This window comes from Canis lupus, chromosome 34 (genome assembly GCF_048164855.1).
Source record: "Canis lupus baileyi chromosome 34, mCanLup2.hap1, whole genome shotgun sequence".
Taxonomy (NCBI): Eukaryota; Metazoa; Chordata; class Mammalia; order Carnivora; family Canidae; genus Canis; species Canis lupus.
Window position 1 is genome coordinate 26,233,478 of NC_132871.1, and position 21,159 is coordinate 26,254,636.

At 48.2% G+C, this 21,159-nt stretch overlaps 2 long non-coding RNA genes across 3 annotated transcripts; both read left to right on the forward strand.

Moving 5' to 3' along the window:
• The first annotated feature begins 1,510 nt into the window (after positions 1 to 1,510).
• Positions 1,511 to 6,368, forward strand: LOC140624127 (uncharacterized). 2 transcript variants are annotated; one of them, XR_012023656.1, is made up of 3 exons: positions 1,511 to 1,656; positions 3,765 to 3,884; positions 4,086 to 6,368. It is a non-coding gene; the product is annotated as an uncharacterized lncRNA (long non-coding RNA). The 2 variants fall into 2 exon arrangements; XR_012023657.1 differs by lacking the exon at positions 1,511 to 1,656 and adding an exon at positions 3,279 to 3,509.
• Positions 6,369 to 14,138: 7,770 nt separating this feature from the next.
• LOC140624588 (uncharacterized) lies at positions 14,139 to 18,369 on the forward strand. Its single transcript, XR_012024058.1, has 2 exons — positions 14,139 to 14,524; positions 17,697 to 18,369. It is a non-coding gene; the product is annotated as an uncharacterized lncRNA (long non-coding RNA).
• Positions 18,370 to 21,159: the final 2,790 nt, after the last annotated feature.

Genomic DNA, 21,159 nt, shown 5'->3' on the forward strand with positions numbered 1-21,159 from the left:
AACCTACACATACAGCAATAGCCATTTCTGTAAGAGGGCCACTCTATTCGTGCAATAAGATGACTATGAAGTACACAATCAGTGCTCTATAGAATGGAGTAAGGAGGAAGTATGGACGGCATCCCCTTGAATCCTCGGGTTATCCCTGGACACACTAACGCAGAAACCACCCCTCAAACATGTCCAGACACCCAGGGCTGCCTCTTGCCTGTCTGACCCAAACCTCCAGGGTCAGATCCTCTAGTTACCCACAGGCTCTGCAGGGGTAGCCTCTCTCATCAGACTGCAAGGTGACAGCCTGCTCATGATCCCTTTCAAACCAGGCCAGGAAATGCCAGCCAAGGCCTGATTCTTCTAAGCCCCCGAACAATGGACCCTTCCTTGTTTGTTTTGAGAGATCTGAGCCGTGGCTCCTCCTTTCCTCAATACCACAGCAATTTTCAGAGGCACACCCAGCCAGAGAGCACAGCCAGGGTTGGCAGTGGCTCAAGGGCAAGGTTTAAGTTCATTTTGCTGACTTCTTTCCCATCTCTACTCCAGAGAAAACAGAAAAGAAAGCCGGGCCTCTATAGCCCAAGTCAAACAGCCACAGCTAAAAATATTTGGCTAAGTAAGATACAAAAGGACAAAAATTATATGATTCCATTACCTAGAATAGGCAAATTATCATAGAGACAGAAAAGCAGAATAGAGGTTACCAGGGGCTGGAGGGAGGAATGGGGGTTATTGTTTACAAGGTAGGGAGCTTTTTTTTCTTTTTCTTTTCTTTTTTTCTTTTTTTTTTTTTGCTGGAAATGACAAAAAAGCTCTGGAAATAAACAGTGGTGATGGTTGCACAGCCTTGTGCATGTACTTTATGCACTGTACGTTTAAATATGGTTAAAATGGCAAATCTTGCACTATGCATATTTTACCACATAAGGCAAACAGCAATGGCACCAATGAAATATTTGGTATCGGTTCCCCTAACATGGGGCCCGTCCCTGCGGACGCACACGTGAGGCTGTGCGCCCCGATGCAGTCACGGGAGGAAGGGTGAGATGCGGGGGATCTCCAGTCCCGGCCCCTGGGCCCCCACAGAAGAACCCAGCCAGGCGGCAGCGCAAGAGCGCTTCTGGGGTTGGGGACACAGGCATGCGGTCTCCTCTGGTCTCGCTCAAGCATCTCCCTTAAGTCTTAAGACAACCCGAAAAGTTCTATGCCTTTGACAGAGGCTGAGTACTGGGAGGGTCAGGCTGTGCAGGCCGCTCTCAGGCCCGGAGCTCTGTGAGGGCGCGCGGGGTCACGGCAAGCCAGTCCTGAGGAGGGGGAGGCGGGCTGGGGCCTACTCCGCAAGGGCAGGTTTTCTGAGGCCTTTCGCTCCGCTCCGCTCGGCTCCGTGTGGAAAAATGAGAGAGAAAGGAGGAGAGCCAACAGGTTGGCGGCGGGAAGGGCGGCGGGATTTGAGGCCGTGGCCTCTAGGTGGCGCACGCACCGTAATAAAGGCTCTGAGAAGAGCTTTCGTGTGCAAACGAAGCTTCAAGGCTCACAGGACAAGGGGGGGCTTTTATAGCTAAGTCACCCCACCGCAGCTGAAAGATCACCCCCAAAGCTAAACGCTTGGGTCCAACGTAAAGACGAGAGAGCTCCGATCGTCTTGAGGACCGTAGAAGAAAGGTTCGGCATCAACGCGAGGGCCCCGGAGCCTCAGCTGTGGCTCTTCCCCCAGGAGAGAGAGGGGCACCCGTGGAAACGCCCCGGCCGGAGGGAAGGAAGGGCCTCGTTCGCCGGCCGGCCGGGAGAGTCAGCCTGGGGGTGTGGGGTCGCCGGGCACAGTGGGGTGGTTCTCTGAGCTGTCAAGCGAGACTCTATCCGGTCCCCTCGGTTTCTGGCGTGGGCTCCCCCCTTCTCAAGCCTGCTTGCTCTCAGCAGGTGCCCAAGTGGGCCGGAGACCTGGCAAGAAAGATGCAGAAGGAGGGCCAGGGGCCAGGAGGAGGAGGGCGGTCAGCCTCCCACCCCTCCGGGGCATTCTTATTTACACCAACAGTTACCAGGCACACACGCAAACCCAGGCAGGGACAGGCTGGATAATGACCTGGATAATGAAGCAATCCACTGCTGCAGAGAATGGAGCGAGCCCCACTTCACTCTCAGTGCCCAGATTAATTCTATTTTTCTCCATTATACTGCACAGCAGTGAGGGGTCAGTTATGTCACCTCTGCTGAACGGGTCTATTCATGATTCTGTGCAAACTGGGATCGCTCAGTCAGTGGGTCAGGCTCATTTACGAAGGGCCTGCCAAAGGGCCCGCCAAAGGGCCCATGCTTGATTCTAGGCCGTGGCCGGATGAGGAGGAAGCAGAAACTCCTGTCTCAGCCTTTAGGAAGCTACGGCCTGGGGCTGCATTATCTATTATGGTAGGCACGAGCCACATGTGGCTAAATTAAAATTAGAAATAACTTAAAAGGAAAATTCAACTCTTAAGTCGTACTAGCCACATTTCAAGAGTTCAGTAGTCGCAGGTGACCAGTGGCTACTGTATTGGACAGCACAAAGAAACATTTCTATCATTGCAGGAAGTTCCACTGGACAGTACTGTGGCATCTGGGGCAGCTACAGGAACAGTATGAGGCCACTGACAAAGGTGGCAATTAACCAAGAGCAAATTAGTGGGAGGCAACGAAGGCTCAGATGTACTGCATCTCCCTGCCTGTGAGTGGCCTTCCAATTCCTACTCCAGGTTATAGGAGCATCCCGAGGGCACCTCCGTTTGAGATGGGGATCTCAGAAATGCTGCCTTCCATTTTCCTCTTAGGTTTTCTTCCTCAGTAAATGCCAGTTCAGTTACGTGTTGCCCCCAAGGGCTAGTCCCCGTGGATTCATGGTTAAAGCCACAGAGTTATATAGACTATGGCTTTGTCCAGTCCAGCACCCAGTCTTCCTTGGAGTTCTGTCCCCAGGTTATAGATTCCTTGCTCAGATTCCTATTTCCATCTCAAGTCCTTGCTCTGGTTCCCAAATTCTCTTCTCCTACCTCCATTCTGTGGCACCCCATGGGCTTACCAGCTGCCCCATAGCCATCCAAGGGAGCAGCCTCTGCCCCCACTATCTTTGAACTCTGGTTCCCTGCTCTCTCTGCTTCTAGCTGTCTTTTGCTCCACCCACCAAGCCTTTGCTCTTTTGTTCCAGCAGAACCATTCAGCGTCTCCCACTCACCCTCTGGATAAGGCGGGGAGGGTGGGGGGTCCGGGTGGGGTGGGGGGTGGGTGGCTCCTAACAATGCATTCAGCTAATTCCCCTTACTACGGTCTGCAGGGGAGGGGTCTCACGGGCAGATACCCAGGCAGAGAAGGTAGGTGGCTTATCAATTGCAGTCAGACAATGCCAGCTAACAGCTATAAGAGGCAGGCTCTGTTTGGTTTCTCCTCTGTGGTTCTAATGCCTGGCTGAGGAAAGACGATGGAGGGAGCTATGGATCCTCTAGGACCACACAGCTGTCTTGGACAGGATCTGAAGCTAATGGACCAAGGTATGCTTTCTGGAGCTTGGTTCTGATTTTTCTTTCCTGATACTGGAACTGGTGTCTAGGGGAAAGCAGAAGCTAGAGTTCCTCTATACCCAGTCCTTTAGGAGTCTGTGGCTCCTTCTTTGCTTAAATAGCCACACCTGTCTGGACTCTGATGGTGTTTTGTGTCACCCAATCACTTATCTAGGACGTTAGTTACAACAACCATGACCCTGTTGTATAGCCTACAGACTACAACAACTCCAATCATCCTATTAGGCAGATGATGCCTTTGTCACCACTTCCCTCTGGATTGGATGGACCCCTGACTGTTGCACGGACAGAACTGTGGACCACCTGGTACCCATCTTCACATCCAAACTATGGACAACCCTGAAGGTCGGAACACCCGGGTTCACCTTCCAGCTCCCCCTCCCATTTCCCATGTGATCTCAGACAAGTTACTCAACCAATCTGTGCTTCAGTCATCCATAAAGTGGGGTAATTTTAGTACCCGCCTATCAGAGTCATAGTGGGGATTAATAAATTAATAACATGTTTATTAGAACAGTACTTATTGCCTGCTGTTCTTGTTGACAGTGGACACAGCATTATGGCAACGCGTGTCCCAGTACAGCTGCAGAGAAAGCTACCACAAACAGCCTGCTAGAGTGGAGATGGCCAACACTTGCTTGAAGACCAGCTAAGCCAAAAGTGAAATGTGATCTTCACCATGAATAAATGCACGCCTTGCTTCCTGCTGAACTATGGCCAGGATCTTCCCAAAGACACCCACTCTGCCCCTGTCCCCATCAGGACTAACAGAAGCATCCCTTTAGGAGAGTTGAGTCCCTCTGGCTTTGAGGTGGCTGCCACTTGCCAGGCTCCTGCTGAGGCCCTGGTTTGGGGCCAGATGCCTGGCTCTCTGGCCATGAGTTGTATCCACTGGATACCAGGTATTGCCTTTGTTCCTCAGATGGCAAGAACCTGATTGTCTAGAGACCAGTTATGAGGAGATTCGTGTCTAGTGATTCCTGATGTCTCGTGATGTGTCTCCAGTGAAGGAGAGAATAAAGAAGGTGGGAGAGATGCCAGTCCCTTGCTTCACTTGGCACTGAACATGTGACATCTGCTGATCTTTAGCTAAAACCCACTAGCTGATGGTTCACTGCCAGGTGAGATCACCTCTCAAGTCTCCTTCTATCTTTTCTTTAGGTCTATGAAATTTTAGGCTTTGGGGTGTAGAGGAGGGGAAACGTGTAATGATCCTGTCCCAGATGTATGGAACCTAAGTCTCTGAGGATAGAGCTCAATCCCCTCCCTGATTCCTGTGTACTTCTCTGCTGGAAAACTAAGGATTTATGGAAATCATGTGACCCTGAGGGGATGAAGCCAGATGGTCATTTAGTGTAAGCTTAGCAGGTTTTGTCCAAAGGCAGACAAAAACTGGCATTTCTCTGTCCTGATTCTAGTTTTCTGAGAACTGCCTGAGGAATAGTTGGGTCCAGATGAAAACAGTCTTATTTTACTAGCTAAATTTGGACTCCATGCTGCATAGTTTCCCAGCCTTCCTTCTGCAGGATCAAATCTCTCTGAAGGAGATGGGTGCCCCCACCTAGGTGGGGGTTCCTTGAATATCTGGGTTGAGGTGTGCCCAGGTCTGAGCAGCAGAGCAGACTGGCCATGAGAAGGAACACACTAGCCTCAGTGCGAGGGAAAGTGGGAGCCACAGTAGGTCATTAACACAGGCTGAAGAGAGGTTCCTGGTGGGCTGATGAACAGGCTGCCATCGATGAATGGAAACAACTCCCATGGGTCCCATCCCTCATTAAGAGCCTGGGGGTTTGGCAGGGGAGCCCAGGTACCATCTCCAGCACGCACCTCACTGGAAGCTGTTTGGCAGCCTGTGGCCTACGTGAAAACACATGGCTGAGCTCTTTCCCTGCAGGCTCCTTCCTGAGAACAGCCTTTCTGGCAGTCAGCAGGCAGCTGCTGGACAGACCTTAGGCCAATGAGGTAGGGGGACTTGGGATTCACATAGTGTGAGCCTCGCTCCGAGAAAGCTCTTCCTGGGGCAGGGCCAGCCAGGCATCTAAAACTGTGAGAACAATCCAGCAAAGCCCTCCTCAGTAGATTTCATGGGAGAGGAGCCTGCAAGGGCCGAGGGCCACACATTTGCTGCTCTTTAACATAAGGAATTTTGTTATCCCATATGCTGTTGGTGGGGCTGACAGATAATGAGGATTAAACATCTGTGAGGTGCTGTGTTACTCTACCAGACAAATCACAGAGGCCTGTGCTGTTAATCCTGTACCCTGTCAGCTGATAAGGGTGGGCACTCATTGGCTTCTAAGGCTGCAGAACATCTGTTGCCATTGTTTGACTTGTCTCCCCTAGACTTGCTGCAGAAGAGCTTTGAAATAGTTATTTGCAAAAGCAGGTGGAGTGCTTTGAAGAAAAGCCCTGTATAAACAGCATGAACACAACAGCAGCATGTTCCACTTTGAGGCTAATCCTACCCTATCCCTGCCTAGGCTCCGTCATGCCAGTAGGCCTGCTGCCTTCCTGAAAGGAAGGCCCTTTGAGGCAAAGGGGAGGAGAACACCTGACATGGCATTGTTAGAAGATGAGCCCCCATCTGACTGTGTGACCTTAGCTAAGTCACTCAAGTGTTTTCCTTATTTTGTCATCCGGGAAATGTGCTTGGTGCCTGGTGTTGTGTGAGGATTAACTACATGCTGCTTAAGAAATGTACTGGCTGGGGGCACCCAGGTGGTTCAGTGTTTGAGCACCTGCCTTTGGCCCAGGGCGTGATCCTGGGGTCCCAAGATTGAGTCCCACATCAAGCTCCCTGCATGGAGCCTGCTTCTCCCTCTGCCTGTGTCTCTGCCTCTCTCTCTGTGTGTCTCTCATGAATAAATAAAATCTTAAAAAAAAAAAAAAAGAAATATATTGGCCAATGGCTGAAAAGTCTATAGAATGTTCTGGTTTCAGACATAGCTTCCTTCAGGGCTCTAAGGATACTACTAGGTTTGCTCCTTGGTTTTTCTTCCCCTGGGTAGACCTTGTTCCTGGATACATCTGGCAGTTTTGGCCTTAGCCTCTCACCATGGCAACACTCAGGGCAGCAGAGAAAAATGTATGCCTACGGCTTGACACCCTGGCATTCACTCAGATTCAGTCTATCCAGACCAGGTTAAGTAGTCACCTGCCCATCCCTGAACCAACCAGTGTGACTGGGAAATTGAATGCACAGATCAACTTCACTCGCTTTCTCACTGACTCACCAAGCATTGATTGAGCACCTACTATGTGCCAGCACTATTGTATATTCTGGGACATAGTAGGGATAAGACAGATCAGACCCCTACCTTGTTAGGCCTTTCTTCCCAGTAAGAGACAGAAAACAAACAAGTAAATTGTATAAAATGATACAAAATTGGGAAATGAGGAAAGCTATTAAAAACAACAACTACCAAAGCAGATTAAGAGGATAGAGTGATGTGGAGGTGGAATGCTGCTTTAGATGAGATGGTCAGGGAATGTCTCTCTTAGGAGGTGACATTTGGATAGAGATCTGAATGAAATGAGAATGGAAGCTGAGTGAAGAAGATCTGGGTATAGAACGCTGGGCAGAGGGAACAAGCCAGGCTTATTAAGGAAGAGCCACAAAGGCTGGTATGGCCAGAGCAGCATGGACTGAGCAGGGCACAGTGGGAGAGGAGGGGAGAGCCATGCTATACTGGGCTCTACAGGCTGAGGAAGGAGACAGATTTTTATTCTGACAATGATGGAGAGTCTAGTCTTTCCAAAAGGGAAGAGACACAACATGAGTTATGTTGGAAAAATATGTCTACGTACAAATGGCCAGCAGGTATATGGAAAGGTGCTCAATATCAGTAAGCATCAGAGAAATGCAAATCCAATCCAAAGTAAGGTATCACCTCACACCTGCCAGAATGACTATCATCAAAAAGAGATAATATCGTTGGCAAAGATGTGGAGAGAAGGGAACCCTTGCACACTGTTAGAATGTAAATTGTTGCAGCCATGATGGAAAACAGTCTGGAGGTTCTTCAGAAAGTTAAAAAATTGAACTACCATATAATCCAGCAATCTCACTTCTGGGTATATGTCCAAAGGAATTAAAACTGTATCTTAGAGGGGATACGTGCATTCCCATGTTCACTGCAGCATTATTCACGATAGCCAAGACAGGGAAACAATCTGAGGGCCTGTCAACAGATGAAGGACTACAGAAAATGTGGCACGTATGCAACAGAATATTATTCAGCCATGAGAAAGTAGGAAATACCGCCATTTGCAATAACATGGATGGATCCTGAAGGCATTATGCTAAGCGAGATAAGTCAGACAGAGAAAGACATACTGTATGATCTCATATGTGAAATTTTTAAAGATCTGAACTTGTGAAGACAGACTAGAATGGTGACTACCAGGGACTGGGGAATGGGGGAATTAGAGAGATGTGTTTTAAGAGTCCAAATTTACAACTAGTGGGTAAATGAGTTCTGGAGATCTAATGTACACTATAGTGATTATAGTCAATGATACTGATTATTAACTTTAAACTTAATAAGAGACTAGATCCGAACTGCTCTCAACACTAAAAAGAGATGGTAAATGTGTGATATGATGAAGGTGTTTGCTAATGCAACTGTAGTTACACATCGCAATACGTAAATATCAAACCAGCATGTTGTAATTATAGCTCAACTTTAAAAAGGCACAATATAAAACAGGTAATAATAACAAAATGAGGTCTCTGCTGCTATGTGGAGAGGGCTGGGGGAAGCAGGGACAGATAACAGTGGCTGGGATGAGGAGGTTGTGTGGAACTGGTGAGAAGTGGGTTAAGGGTATTTTAGGTTATGGGTTCCATCCCTGGAAGCAGACCTTGTGAGCGTCCCACATGGAAATTAGAGGCTGTTGCCAGAAATAGGCTAGATGGTGGTGGACAAGAAGCAGGAGCTCTCCATGCTTTGACCACTTGTAGTTTCATGCAGTTTTGTCTTTTGGAGATGTATTCTCACTCACCATCATTAGCTTTTTCTGGGTTAGGGACTGTATCTCCAGTCTTGTTTTCTTCCTTCCTCCAAGGCCTAGAATCACTATGAAGGGTTTTAGAGAAGAAATGGTCCAATCCCAATCTCCTTACAGATGAGAATCCCGAGGCTTTGAATAATTCTGGGATGGTGCAAAGTCCCTTTGCTGACTAGAGCTGGAACTGGAATGTGGCCCTCCCAGTGCTGGTTTCATTCGTGAATACAGGCTCAATTAGGGGTGTTGCTATGGACTGGTGGGGATGATAGGAGAGGGTTTAACCCTCATGCAGGCTCCATCAGCATCTCCCAAACAACCAGTGTGTTCAATAAAAAGCTGCCCCCCCCCCCCGCCGACCACAATGCCACCCAAGGCCCCTCATACAGAAATCCTAGAGACACCCCTATGCTGTCACCAGCTTTTCATCAGCAACTCCAGTGTTAGTCAAGAGTCCAGGCCATAGAAGGCAGGCACACAGATGGGCAACACCAGGGTAGTGCCTTATTTGTACTACTATTATATATTTGTAGAGGAAACTTCATTTGAAGCATCGGCTTTCCATTCCTGCTGGGAGAACTGCCAGTGGACAGTTCATTGCTCCTGAGCCGGAGGGATACACATTAGCTTTTGAGCAGAGCTGCAGTTCTACAGTCTATAAAGCAAGATACATGGACAGCTTTGCAGCATGGAACAGCAGGGGAGGGACTGCCTAAAATTCTCCCCAGACACTCAGTGCTGGCCAGCCTTCTGTGGGAAAGGGAGCTGGGGATACCTGGCTTTCGCACCCAGGACCCAGCAGGGCACCTGATGCTAAGGAGGAATTGCTACATGCTTAGTGAGAGCAGGGCCAGAGTGGCTCTGCCCCAAGGTAAGCATACTTATTGGGTGGTAGCATGAGCCCTCTGGGCTGCCTCCAGGGTGACTGGGGGTGCTGGGGGCCATGAGAGCAGAGATGGACTGAGTAATCCGTGGTTTCCCCCAAGGGCATTGCAGCCAAGGGTTCACTCTCTCTTTCTCTTCTCACCACCCGCCCCATGGCTTTAATTTTCTTCTAAAAAAAATAATCCAGCTTCTCTCTAATCAGTAACCACTGTGGTCGGGAGAAGCCATCACAGAGGTCAGTAGGAGTGGTTAGCGGGCTTAATCATGAAAATGGCCAGGCTGTCCTCTCCAGGGAGGGCGGGAAGTGATGCTTTGGATGGTTGTCTTTCCTCACCCTCATTTCAGTGGGGAGCCAGCTGGTGGTGCAGGGCTGTCTCTCAGTGTCTGTGCGGTGCTGAGGGCATAGGCAGGAGGCATAAATATTTAGTAATGAGCTCTCTGAGAGTGCAGGAAGTCTTGATGGAAGATACAGGCAAGCGTGTCTGGTGGAGCAGTGTGTCTGGTGGGAAGCAGGGAAGTAGGGAGAGGAGCCCAAGGTACATGAGTGGGGAGGCCTGACCACAGGACATACTACTCGCCTTGAGCGCTGCTCAGATCCTTACGGGCCAGTGGATGCCAGCCAGCAAAACAAAGAGGACTGTTGCCCTGGAGCGGGGGTGTGGCAGGGGAGAGGGGTGAGTAGAGACTAGCATCATGTGATTTGGTCCTTTAGTCCTGACTCCTTAGTTCTGACTTTAACGAGGAGGGAGTGGGGTACCACACACACAGTTTCCTGCTTCTGACCTTGAATAGGGGTGTGGGGGCTGCCCCTGTGCACTGGTGCAGGCAGTGAGCTTGGGGATAATGCTCTCTGTGTTGCTGGCAACCAGAAGAGTGCCCTTGCCAACACAGAGAGTGAGGCACTGGAAGTGCCCAGGGGCTTCGGCCAACGCAGCCTCCAAAGATGGCAACTGGGAAGGGGCGCAGGCCTGCTCTGACCTTTTTCTGTCATTCTGCCCAAAAGCCCAGCCCCCTAAGGCACTCAGCCCACTCCCCATATCCCTGCCCAGCAAGCGACAACCTGGCTCTGGGCCTTCTCATCTCAGCCCTCAGCCCAGTGCTGTGTGGAGCCTCTGCAGCTGGTGAGGACCCCTCCAGGGCTGCTTCTCGGTGTGTAGAAACAGACACATTTTCATTTCTAACATTTCCTTGCTTCTTCTCTAGGTGGCAAACACAACCAGGCAAGGGGCTTGCTCCCTTGTCCTGAGTCTTCCCCTCCCACAATACACCTCTTGCTCTTTGAGCCTGTATCTGTCCTTCTTACACATAAAATGCACACATATGCAGAGAACACTTTTTCTAGCCATGTTCCCAGTATGTGTGTGTGTATGTGTTGTCTGTGTATAGGGTGTGTGTTGTGTGTGTACATACACACGTTGGCCCATTTTTGCCCACCTTAAAAACAAATCACCTCTAATACCTCTGCTTGTATCACAGACGCCCAGCAGACACTGTAATAAAGTCATCCTAAAAGGTGGTAAATTCACCAAAGGCCCCCCCCCCCTTTTTTTTCCTGGAAAGCGCATGGAAATGTCTGGAGGAATTGGCACCCAGACCCAGAGCACAAAAACGGCCTCTCTCCTGAAGGAAAGCAGTTGCTATTATTTTGGTCCCACGTGAGTGACATAAAAATGCCAATTGTCTTTCTGGGCAACCACTCACATCAAAGGTGCCTCTGTGGCCCTTCTCTCACAGATCAATTTAATTACAGGCACGAATGCCCACTGAGTGTGGGGTATAAACTGGGAGCCTTGGATTTCAATAACATCCAAACTGCTTGGAAATCCAAATACAGCCAACCCTCAATTATCCACACTGAGGAAAGGGAGCGTGGATAATCCTGAACAGCAGATGATTAAAAAATCATTTCTTTCGGCTTTGGGGAGGTTCCATATGCTATTTGCAACAGAGCAGCAAAATTTCCTCTCTCGTTACGTTTTGCTGAGATTAATATTGCAATGAGTTTGCATTTCTCCTCATGCACCAGCTGACAGCAGCGGGAGTAAGACAGAGGAGTCGGTGCAGGAGCAAGTTGAGTGGCAGGAGAAGCCAGCATGAATGGAAGGAGGAACCTGGCCTGAAGAACTGATGGAAAGAAAAAATCACGGCGCTGGGTCTCTTCTCTCTTCACTTGAAAAGAGAGTGGAATGAAGGAGAAGGAAGAAAAAGAAGAGTAAACAAATTTTAAAACTCGAATCAGAGAAACCAGCTTTAAGAAAGCAAGCTCTCCTGGGGCGCTGGCTTACTTCTGACAAGCTTTCTGAACATACATGATTCTCCTTAGAACATCCAGTCTAGCCTTTGTCTAGGAGCCTGACCCGAGCTCCCCTGCCTTCTTGCTTTTGCTCATGCACAACCACCTGCCTGTGATGCCCTCTTCCCTGTCCTGCCCAACGTTCATCCATCTTTCAAGACTCAGCATATTTCCTGCCTTTCCAGAAAAACTTTTCTCCTCGTATCCACTGGAAGCAACCTTCTTCCTCCTCTCCCACTCCCCTTCTAAATGCCCAGGGCACAGGTTCTCTCTCCTCACCTATTTGGAGCATAAGCTCCAGGAGCACGGGGACAGATGCTGTGTCAGGCCACTTGGTGTTTCTCTTTTTGGTACACGGTAGTGCCCCCTACCTAGAGACTCAGAGACTAAATCCTGGAGCAAGGTGTGAAGACACTAAACCAATGGTTCTCAAGCTTGAGTGACGTTAAGCTCTCATGGGGGACTTGGTGACAGTTTCCCCAGGATCGGCCCCCTCCCCCACCGCGGATGCTGCTTCAGTAGGCTGGGGGGACTTAGGCATTTTTCAGCAAGTACTCAGGAGATGGAGCCCTGAGAAGTCAGCTATAAACATACATGTCACCAAGGCTCACACACTGAACTTCCATCCTGGCATTGCACTTCCACAGGTGAAGCCAAAATGTTAAGACCAGAGACACTGAGAAACACATTGGGGTTATTACTGTTCTGTCATACTTCCTAATGCTGAGGCCAGCATTCTCTTAAACGAAAAAAGTAGTGAAAATAGCAGAGATTTGCAACAGATTCTCCATATTTCCTTGAGCTGAAGGTGCATGTTTTTATACTTTTTAGCATCTCTGACATTGGGGTGCTCCTTACAACCCGCATTTGGGGCATAGCCCTGATTGCATGTACTAACTTGGTCCTAGCTCCTCACTCTGTCATCATGCACACCAATGAATTACGGGCATTCCTGGGGTTACAGGTGTTGAATTTAACTGTCATTTAAATAATTTTTAGGGATCTCTGGGTGGCGCAGCAGTTTGGCGCCTGCCTTTGGCCCAGGGCACGATCCTGGAGACCCGGGATCGAATCCCACATCGGGCTCCGGGTACATGGAGCCTGCTTCTCCCTCTGCCTGTGTCTCTGCCTCTCTCTCTCTCTCTCTGTGACTATCATAAATAAATAAATTAAAAAAAATTAAAAAAAATAATTTTTAAAAGATTATACTATAATTTGGTGTTGAAATGAAAAGTTGTGTACATAGAAGGGCATGAAAACAGAGCAGCAGGGCATAAATTTGACATTAGTGAAATAAACATCTACTGGAAGAATAACCATACCTCTACACTTTCTTCCAAAGAAGCAACCAATTGAACCGATTGTGTTATAGCTTTGTTACTGGCACTATAGGAGCAGCTGAGTGGCCTCACCTGGGAGTGTGTGAGAACTATAGAATCCCAGGCTCTAACACAGACCTATTTTATATCTCCTTTTAAAAAAGATCCTCAGGTGATTTGTATGAACATGAAAGTTTGAGAAGAATAGCTTTATAGGACTCAAGAAAGGAATATATCCACAGGTAGATAAAGCTGAGTTATGTTTACTTACTGAGATAAGTACAGAAGGATTGCCATGCAATCCTTTACATGCTATGCAAAAAAAAAAGCTTACAAAAAGAGATGTCAGTGACTTAGAAAAAAATATGGGCGATAATAAGGAAACATACCATCAATTCACTTGCAAGCCTGGAGGACATTATTGTAGGAAAAACTATGGCCATGATTGACTTAAAAGTGATTCAGAAAAGTTCAACTGAACATGAACAAATTTTGCAGAACAACTTAACCAATTTATTTCACTGTCTTCCTTTTAGATATGTATGAGAGTGATTCGTGGTAACAGATGTTTAAATTAATCTAAAAGAGCTTTTTCAATAAGAAAAAAAATTATGAGGAAAGAAAGTATCGTGTCACAGTTTAATTAGGAACATTCTTTGTTCTTAATGATACAGAAAGTGACAGGGAATCTTACAACCAAAGCCATCTCAGATTTAAAGAAATGCAAGTAGGGGGCCTGGGGGGGCTCAGTGGTTGAGCATCTGCCTTCTGCCCAGGGTGTGATCCCGGGGTCCCAGGATGGAGTCCAGCGTCCCCGCAGGGAGCCTGCTTCTCCCTCTGCCTGTCTCTCTCTCTCTCTGGGTCTCTCATGAATAAACAAATAAAAATCTAGAAAGAAAGAAAGGAAAGAAAGAAAGAAAGAACTGCAAGTAAAAGTCCCACACACTTCACTACCACCGCCTTGTTTTCTTAGGGTTTAAATTTCAATAATCATTGTTCAACTCTGATAAATTCCTAACATCAAGTTATTTTACATAAAAAATGAAATTTTGAGATTGACTCTGCTTTTCCAATTTTTACTTTTTTTGTAGGTCCACCAATTCTGTGCCATTAATCTCTCACCAAGAAAAAATCAGTTTGCTCCAGCCACCATATTTTAGAAGCTGGAGTTAGAGAAGAATGAAGAAAACACGGCGTGAGAGACGGAAATGAAGCAGGACGCTGGTCCAGACCCGCCCTAACGTGTATTGCCGCCCCTCCTCCTCTTTCAAACGATGACAATCACAAAACATGCAAAAAACCTATCAGCTGCTTTCACAAGTGGAGACAGTGCAGCCAGGAGAGGACGGGACCGGAAGGAGGCCTCACCGCAGCGCCTCTGACCCCCGCCCGGAAGTGCAGCTCCACCGGAAGTGCGGCCTGTGTGGTGGCCGCGCTGCCACCACCACCAGCCTCCGGCCGACGGTCGCCGCTTCCTTAGGGTTAGTGAGTAATGCGGCCCGGGTCTTCCGCGGCTCCGAGGGCCCGCAGCCGGCGGCTCTCGGCTGAACTGCACCAGCTCGGAACGCACAAGCCCCTGCCTCGGATGCGGTGGACGCCGCCACCTGTTCTCACCGCACCGACACCCCCGAGACCTCAGAGTTTATTTCCGTGTAATATGCCCCCATTTCTTGCAGTTTCTTGGAACATTCCTTCAGATCACCTCATACCTGGCTGTCATTTGAGAACACACCGTGTGACTGACGCTGTGCCTGACCCTAGGGGCGCTCTCATTGCTAACCTTTGACCCTCCTTCATAGATCCACCACCTTCTCCGAGATTCTTGCTCCTTTCTAATTAATTCAAAATGCTACTCTGAAAATTGGTCTCTCTTGCTTCTCGTTAATTATGTCAGTGGTTCTCCATCTTTGCTGACATTAGAATCACCTGAAGAGCATGAAAAACTCTAGCGCTCAGGCCATACCTCTTGCCCATTTAACCAGAATCTCTGGAGGGATCCAGGATCAGTATTTTTTTTTTTTTTTTTAAACTTCGCCGGTGACTGCAATAGGCAACCAAGTTTGTGAGGCAGCGAATCACCTTACTTGTGTCCGTCAGCTGTCCACCAGCTCCTGCTGTTACCCTTCCAATTCAGTTCTTCACTGTCACTTGAAATCCCTCTAATAATCTTCCCTCACCTACATAGCCACTTTGCAAAAATACCTGTTGTTTTTATTCTGAAAAAGCCCCATATTTTTGTAAATCATTAGCCTTGCAGATAGAGCCAAGCAGAGGGAAGGAAAAACTAATCACCAGTCATCTCACTAGGAAGCAATAAGTACTGCTAGCGTGTTCGTGAAGATCCACCAGCATCTTTTCTTTCTATTTTGTGCACATGTGTTTTATTGTATATATGTTTTTGTAGCCCACTTTTCTCACCTAATCATCCTTTCACTTGAACTTCTTAACCTCTTCTTGCCTTTTCCTCCTCTGTTCCTACCTCCATAGCTTTCATAAGTCAGTCTTTGTTAGGCTTTTCAACCTGGCCTTCTGCTGTGAATTCTGAAGCCTCTTTTTATCCTAACGGGTGATTCAGTTCAGAAGCACTAAACATGCTCCTTCTGGAGCCACTGTCTTTCCAAATGGCTCTACCATCTGGCTGCCCAACTGCTCAAGCCAGACGTACCTGAGGTCATCCTAGATTCCCTGGCCATCTCACACTTCATTTCTAACCAATTATCAAAGCACATCCATTGTGCCTCTTAATGTTTTTTGAATCTGTACACATCTCTGTAGCTCCTGGCTGCAACTCCCTACCATCAAGACCACTATCATCTTTGCCACGGCCTCCTAAATGGTCTCCTTCCCTTGCTTCTTCCTAGTCCACTCCCCACACAATTTGAGTGATTTTATCACGTCATTACCTTTAAGGTAGAGTCTACTAAGGGTTTCAAAACCTATAGGATTAGCACCTGTTTAACTTCTGTCTCCCCCAACCTCCTCTCACAACCCCACACATTCCTGGTTCAGGAACACCGAACTGCATCCCTCTTTGTTCCACCTAAAACATACTTCCCATTCCTTCTTGTGGTGGATGCCTCCTCATCTTGGTCTCAGATGTCTTCTTCCCTGGAGGAGTCTTCTCTGACTCCCTAAATCTGGATTGGAGGCCTTCTATGCTCCCCTAATGTCCTATACCTCTGCTGCCAAAGTCCATAATCACACCGAGTTGCAATTATCTCTGTACTTGTCTTCATTCCCCTTCAGACTAGAATGAGGAGCCACATCTGTTTTTGCACATCACTCTGTCCCCAGCACCTAGTAACAAATACTTAAAACATTTGTTGCATGGACAATGAATGATTGCGTCCCTTCATATTATATTCTGTAATCAATCTTTAAGCACAGAAAGGAGTCTCTTCCGGGTTGTGATTGCAATTGCTACTCAGAACATTAGCAGAGGCTGGGTAATGTTTCCCTGTATGCTGGAAGGGAAACCCTGGCAAAGGGGATGGCTTTTTCCTATCCTGTTGACCAGTCTTCCAGGCTTTCTCTGCTTCATACCCTTTTGATTTTCTGTTTTCTCTTCTTCCTGGCTTCCTCCTGTTTTGCAACCTCAAACAACCTTTGCAAGTTCAATCAAATTAGCCAAGTTGAATTTTGTATGAGCTTAGTTTTATTTTTCACAGTGGAAGCTCCTTACCTCATTAATAAGAGACACCATTGTAACCCAAAGCTCTGTAGCTTTTCAAATAAAATCATGAATATCTGATGTTAGCTTGTTGCTGATACCAGCATCTTCAACACTAGCAGTGGGGAAAAATAACAGGAGTTGGCAAAAGTAGAGAAAAGTAGAGATAAGATTGTATGATTTCTAATCTTTCAAGGAGTTTGGGCTCCTTCTTCAAAATGTTGTGAATCTTTAGTGCCTCTGAATTAGCTACCTGACACAATCTGGGGATGAGTGAGTTTTTTACAGAATATTAGGCATGTGTAATTTGTGGCCCCCTTTAAAAAAATAATACAAAATTATAAATATACTACAAGCCTTGAAAAGTGCATGTGCAGGTTGGAGGCCTTTGAAAATCATCCTTCAGTAGACAAGTCTGCTCTCTGTCTTCTATGTTAATTTTTATAATTGGAGAAACTGAGGCCCAGACTAATAGGTCCATCTGTGAGGTGGCTTGAGGACTGATGGATGACCTACCTGTCCCTACTGGAGGACCTCCTGCTCACTATGGAGCTAGATGGACCTTAAAAATTAGCTAAATCTTTAGTTCCTTATTCCATTCACACAGGCCATGCCAGAAGGATAAAAGTATAGACAGGTAAAAAATGTTTTTGTTTTTGTTTTCTCCCCAGTGATTTCAGGTTCTGCATGAGCAATAGGCTTCTTGGTCTGGTGGGAAGAGCTCCGGGCTGGGAGGTGGGAGGGGTGGTTCTGTGGGATCTTGTTCATACTAGTAAGCACCCACAAAAATTGACCTGCTTATGTTGATTCTGAAACTGATTAATCTTGATTCAGTTAATAAGCTTCTATTCCATGTTAACAGGAAAATACACAGATTCTGAACTTGGTAGAATTAAGCTATGTAGATAACCCAGCCAGTTTTATTAGAGCAGGGAAACAAAAGGTGTGGACCATGTGACCCTGCAGTTGCTGTGCTCTTGCAGGGGTGGAATGACTCCTCAGACTCCTGTCCTCCCAGCCTGGAAGCCATCCTGAGGTCAGGGTCAAGTGCCTGGATTCCCTCTGTCTGCCTCACTTCCTGAAAACACCTTCATCAGTCTGTGCCTGTTTGTGACTTCGGTTTTGCCACTCAACTCTATCATGGATCCCTCCTGCCCACTCAGGGCCCCTGAGTCTGTCCTGCAAGCTCCCCCTTGTCCAGGACTGTGGCTCAGGATCCTCATTTGGGGAGAGTAACGGTGGGACTCCAGTTTCCAACTGTGTCATCCGGTTGTCATCCTGCTGTTGGGCTGGCTGAGAGACAGGAGCACCCAAAATGGCGGACATCTCAAATTGGGTCAAAATGGCTGATCTTCCTGCCAAGGCAGCCGTCACCACCACATCATCTCCAGTAAATTGAAGCCTAGATGGGAAAATTGAAACTTTCCATCCAGGACTTTCCAGCCAGGGACCACCCCCCCATCGTCTGTACTATCCCCACCCCCAGCCAATCACCTAGGGACACGGTGTTCCCTTGACTAATTTGGCAAGGGACCCACCCGGATCCAGACCTGGCACCAATAAGGCTTAAAAACCCCCACACTCCCCAACCCGGGCCACCTCTGAGTCACGGAACCTCGCCCGGGAGTGCTCCCCATTAAAGCACTCTGGAACCTACTGCCTGGCTCTGCCGTTTTTTAATTTCTCCACTGTTCATTTTGGAAAAAAACTAACACCTGCAGTAGGAATAATAACGTATTAGGGAGTGAGGGGGGTGGTCACACAACTGAAAACTCCAGTCCCACCGTGTGCTGTGGAGGGCATACTCGCTTCAGGGACCTAGTTTATACAACTAAGGGCTGGATTTCGTCCTCTTGAAGTCTCCATAGTCTGCAGATGCTAAGTAAAGCTGTAATAAAAATGAAGGAGATTTGCTCCTTCACGTGTTAGGAGCACTTTTATTTTTTTAGTTAATGATGTCATAGGCAAGCACAGTCAGCCCATATGGGTCGTGCTGCTATACCCACAGCACTTTTTATTTTAAAGGATGAACTTTGAAACTTGTCAAATTTCAATGAAAAGAGAGAGGGCATGCTGCCATGAGGGCTGGGCCTGAGCCCTGGAGCCAGCATGCGCTGGCTGTTTACATTTGGGTAAGACTCATGACAAACAGGAATGTGCCTGGCAAGGAACAAGCAAGGTGCTGAGCAAGCTCTGTGGGGAGCGGATTTGTCACACCACCCTCTCTGAGAGGCTGGGGTACAGGCCAGTTCTGGGGATTCGGGGCAGGAACTAGAAATAGGTAGGTCTAGAGCTGAGGGCAGGAGGTTCATTTGGGAAAAACTCACTGAGGCCTTGGGGCAGAGCCATGGGTCATTTTTATAGAGCACCAGCCCCTCACCTAGGATGCGGAGGTCCAGGGTGGCATATGGTGGTGCTTACAAGAGGGCAAATTCCCTCCTTTCTGAGTGATTGTGAGGTATACCTAGAGCATGGCTCATGGGAGGCAGCTCCATCCTATTGCCCACCTACTGCCAGGCCTTGGGTGCCAGGGATCACTCAGGCCGTGCCATAGTCCTTCCCCTGTGGGCACCCCGGGCTTAGTGACCTCCAGAGTCAATGTTAGGCTATTGTTGGGCCAGTTGTGTTTGCTAAAGCTCTTTAAAACAATTTGTACAATCACAGGCCTGTTACACACTGTATTCGGGGCTCTGAAAAGGGTTCTTGTGAAGGCAAACCTCCAGAAGACCCCAGGGCAGGGGATGGGGGCACTCCCTGCTTTTCCCCGTCTGGCTGCCAGCCCTGTGGCTGCAGCTGGCACTGGAGTGAGGCTTAGTCTGCTGAAGACCTTGAGCAAACTGAACAACACTGTCCTTGAAGCCCACGAAGGTCCACGTTGGCATTAGTAGTGGAGAACAAATGAGGAATTGTCCAGAGGCTTCCTTGTGCTCTGCTGAGGGTTAGTCATGGACTCCTCGGGGGGGCAGGAAGGCAAGAACGAAGCGGGCCCAGTGGCTGCAAACCCGGGTGCCCCTCTGTATAGAAAGCCCCTTCCTCAGTAGGCCAGCTCAGCAGGCTGCATGCCTGCCTCGGGCTCTCCAGCTGAGCAGGCGAGGGAGGATCCTGGGCTGGGCTCTGCTCTCTGCACCCGGGCACAGCTGGGAATATCAATATTGGTTATCTGGGCATGCTTGTGCCAAACGCCATGCCCAGCACCTTGCTTATGTTCACAGCAATTGGCCCCAGGAGACAGATGGTTCCTGCAGCAGTGCCCCCAAGGTTAGAGATGAGGGAGCAGGTGCAGACAGTCTGTATCCAAGGCTCCATGGCCAGTGAGCACAGGGCCAGGGCGAGAACCCTGGTGCGTCCAAGTTAACCTGGAGCTCTTCACCTTAGTGGGACTTAGCAGATAGACATGCTGGGTTTCGGTGAGCAAACTGCTTCTCTCTGAGCTGCAAGTGGCTCATCTGTGAAGAGGGCCTAATAGGCCCCCGTCCTGGGAATTAGACGAGTATGGACAGAGCCTAACTCTGGGCTTGGCATGCAGGAGGAGCTAAATTTTGCTCTTTATCCTTCCTTTAGACACGGGGTACTCTCATTGGAGTCCAGGATGGGCATGAGAGAGGTTGTGGCCACTCCCTGCTTCCCTTTCAGCCCCAGAGCATATAACAATGGGAGTGCCTGGATGCCTGTCAGGTCAGTCAAGGAGGATCTGTGAAGCTGCAAAGTGACCTTGGGCCCCGATGGCATCCTGGCCACTCTTCCCTGGCCATTGGATTCATCTTAAGCTGGTTGTTCCTGCTGGGTTGGAACAGTGCCCTGAACACTGGGGAGCTACAGTGCAGTGCTCTTACCTGCCCAAGATGCCCATCCTTTCCCTGGACTTGCTCCTCTATGGCCCAAATCTTGGCTCTTGACCCTCTTCTCTTCTCCTCTCCCCACCACTGGCCCCATTCTCCAGAACCCTGATAGATTGTGTAGCAGGCTAAAAAATGGTCCCCAAAAGATATCCACATCTAATCCTGGAACCTGTGAATGTTACCTTGTATGCAAAAAAGGACTCCACAGATATGATTATGTTAAGGATCTGGAGATGGGGAGATTATCTAAGTAGGTCTTAAATACAATCACAAGAGTCCTTGTGAGAGAGAGGCAGAGGGAGATTTCACACACAGAGGGAAGAGACGGCAGTATGAAGATGCAGGCAGAAATTGAAGCGATGTGGCCACAAGCCAACAATGCTGGCAGCAACTAGAAACTGGAAGAATTGAAGAACAGATTCTTCCCTTGAGCCTCTGGAGATAGTGTGGCCTTGCTGACACCCTAATTGAGACCCCGTGATACTGATTTTCAAATCTGGCCTCCAGATTTGTGAGAGAATATCTGGGTTTTATTTTTTTAGTTTCTTAAAATTCTGTTAAAATATACATAACCTAAAATTTATTATTTTAACCACTTTTAAGTATA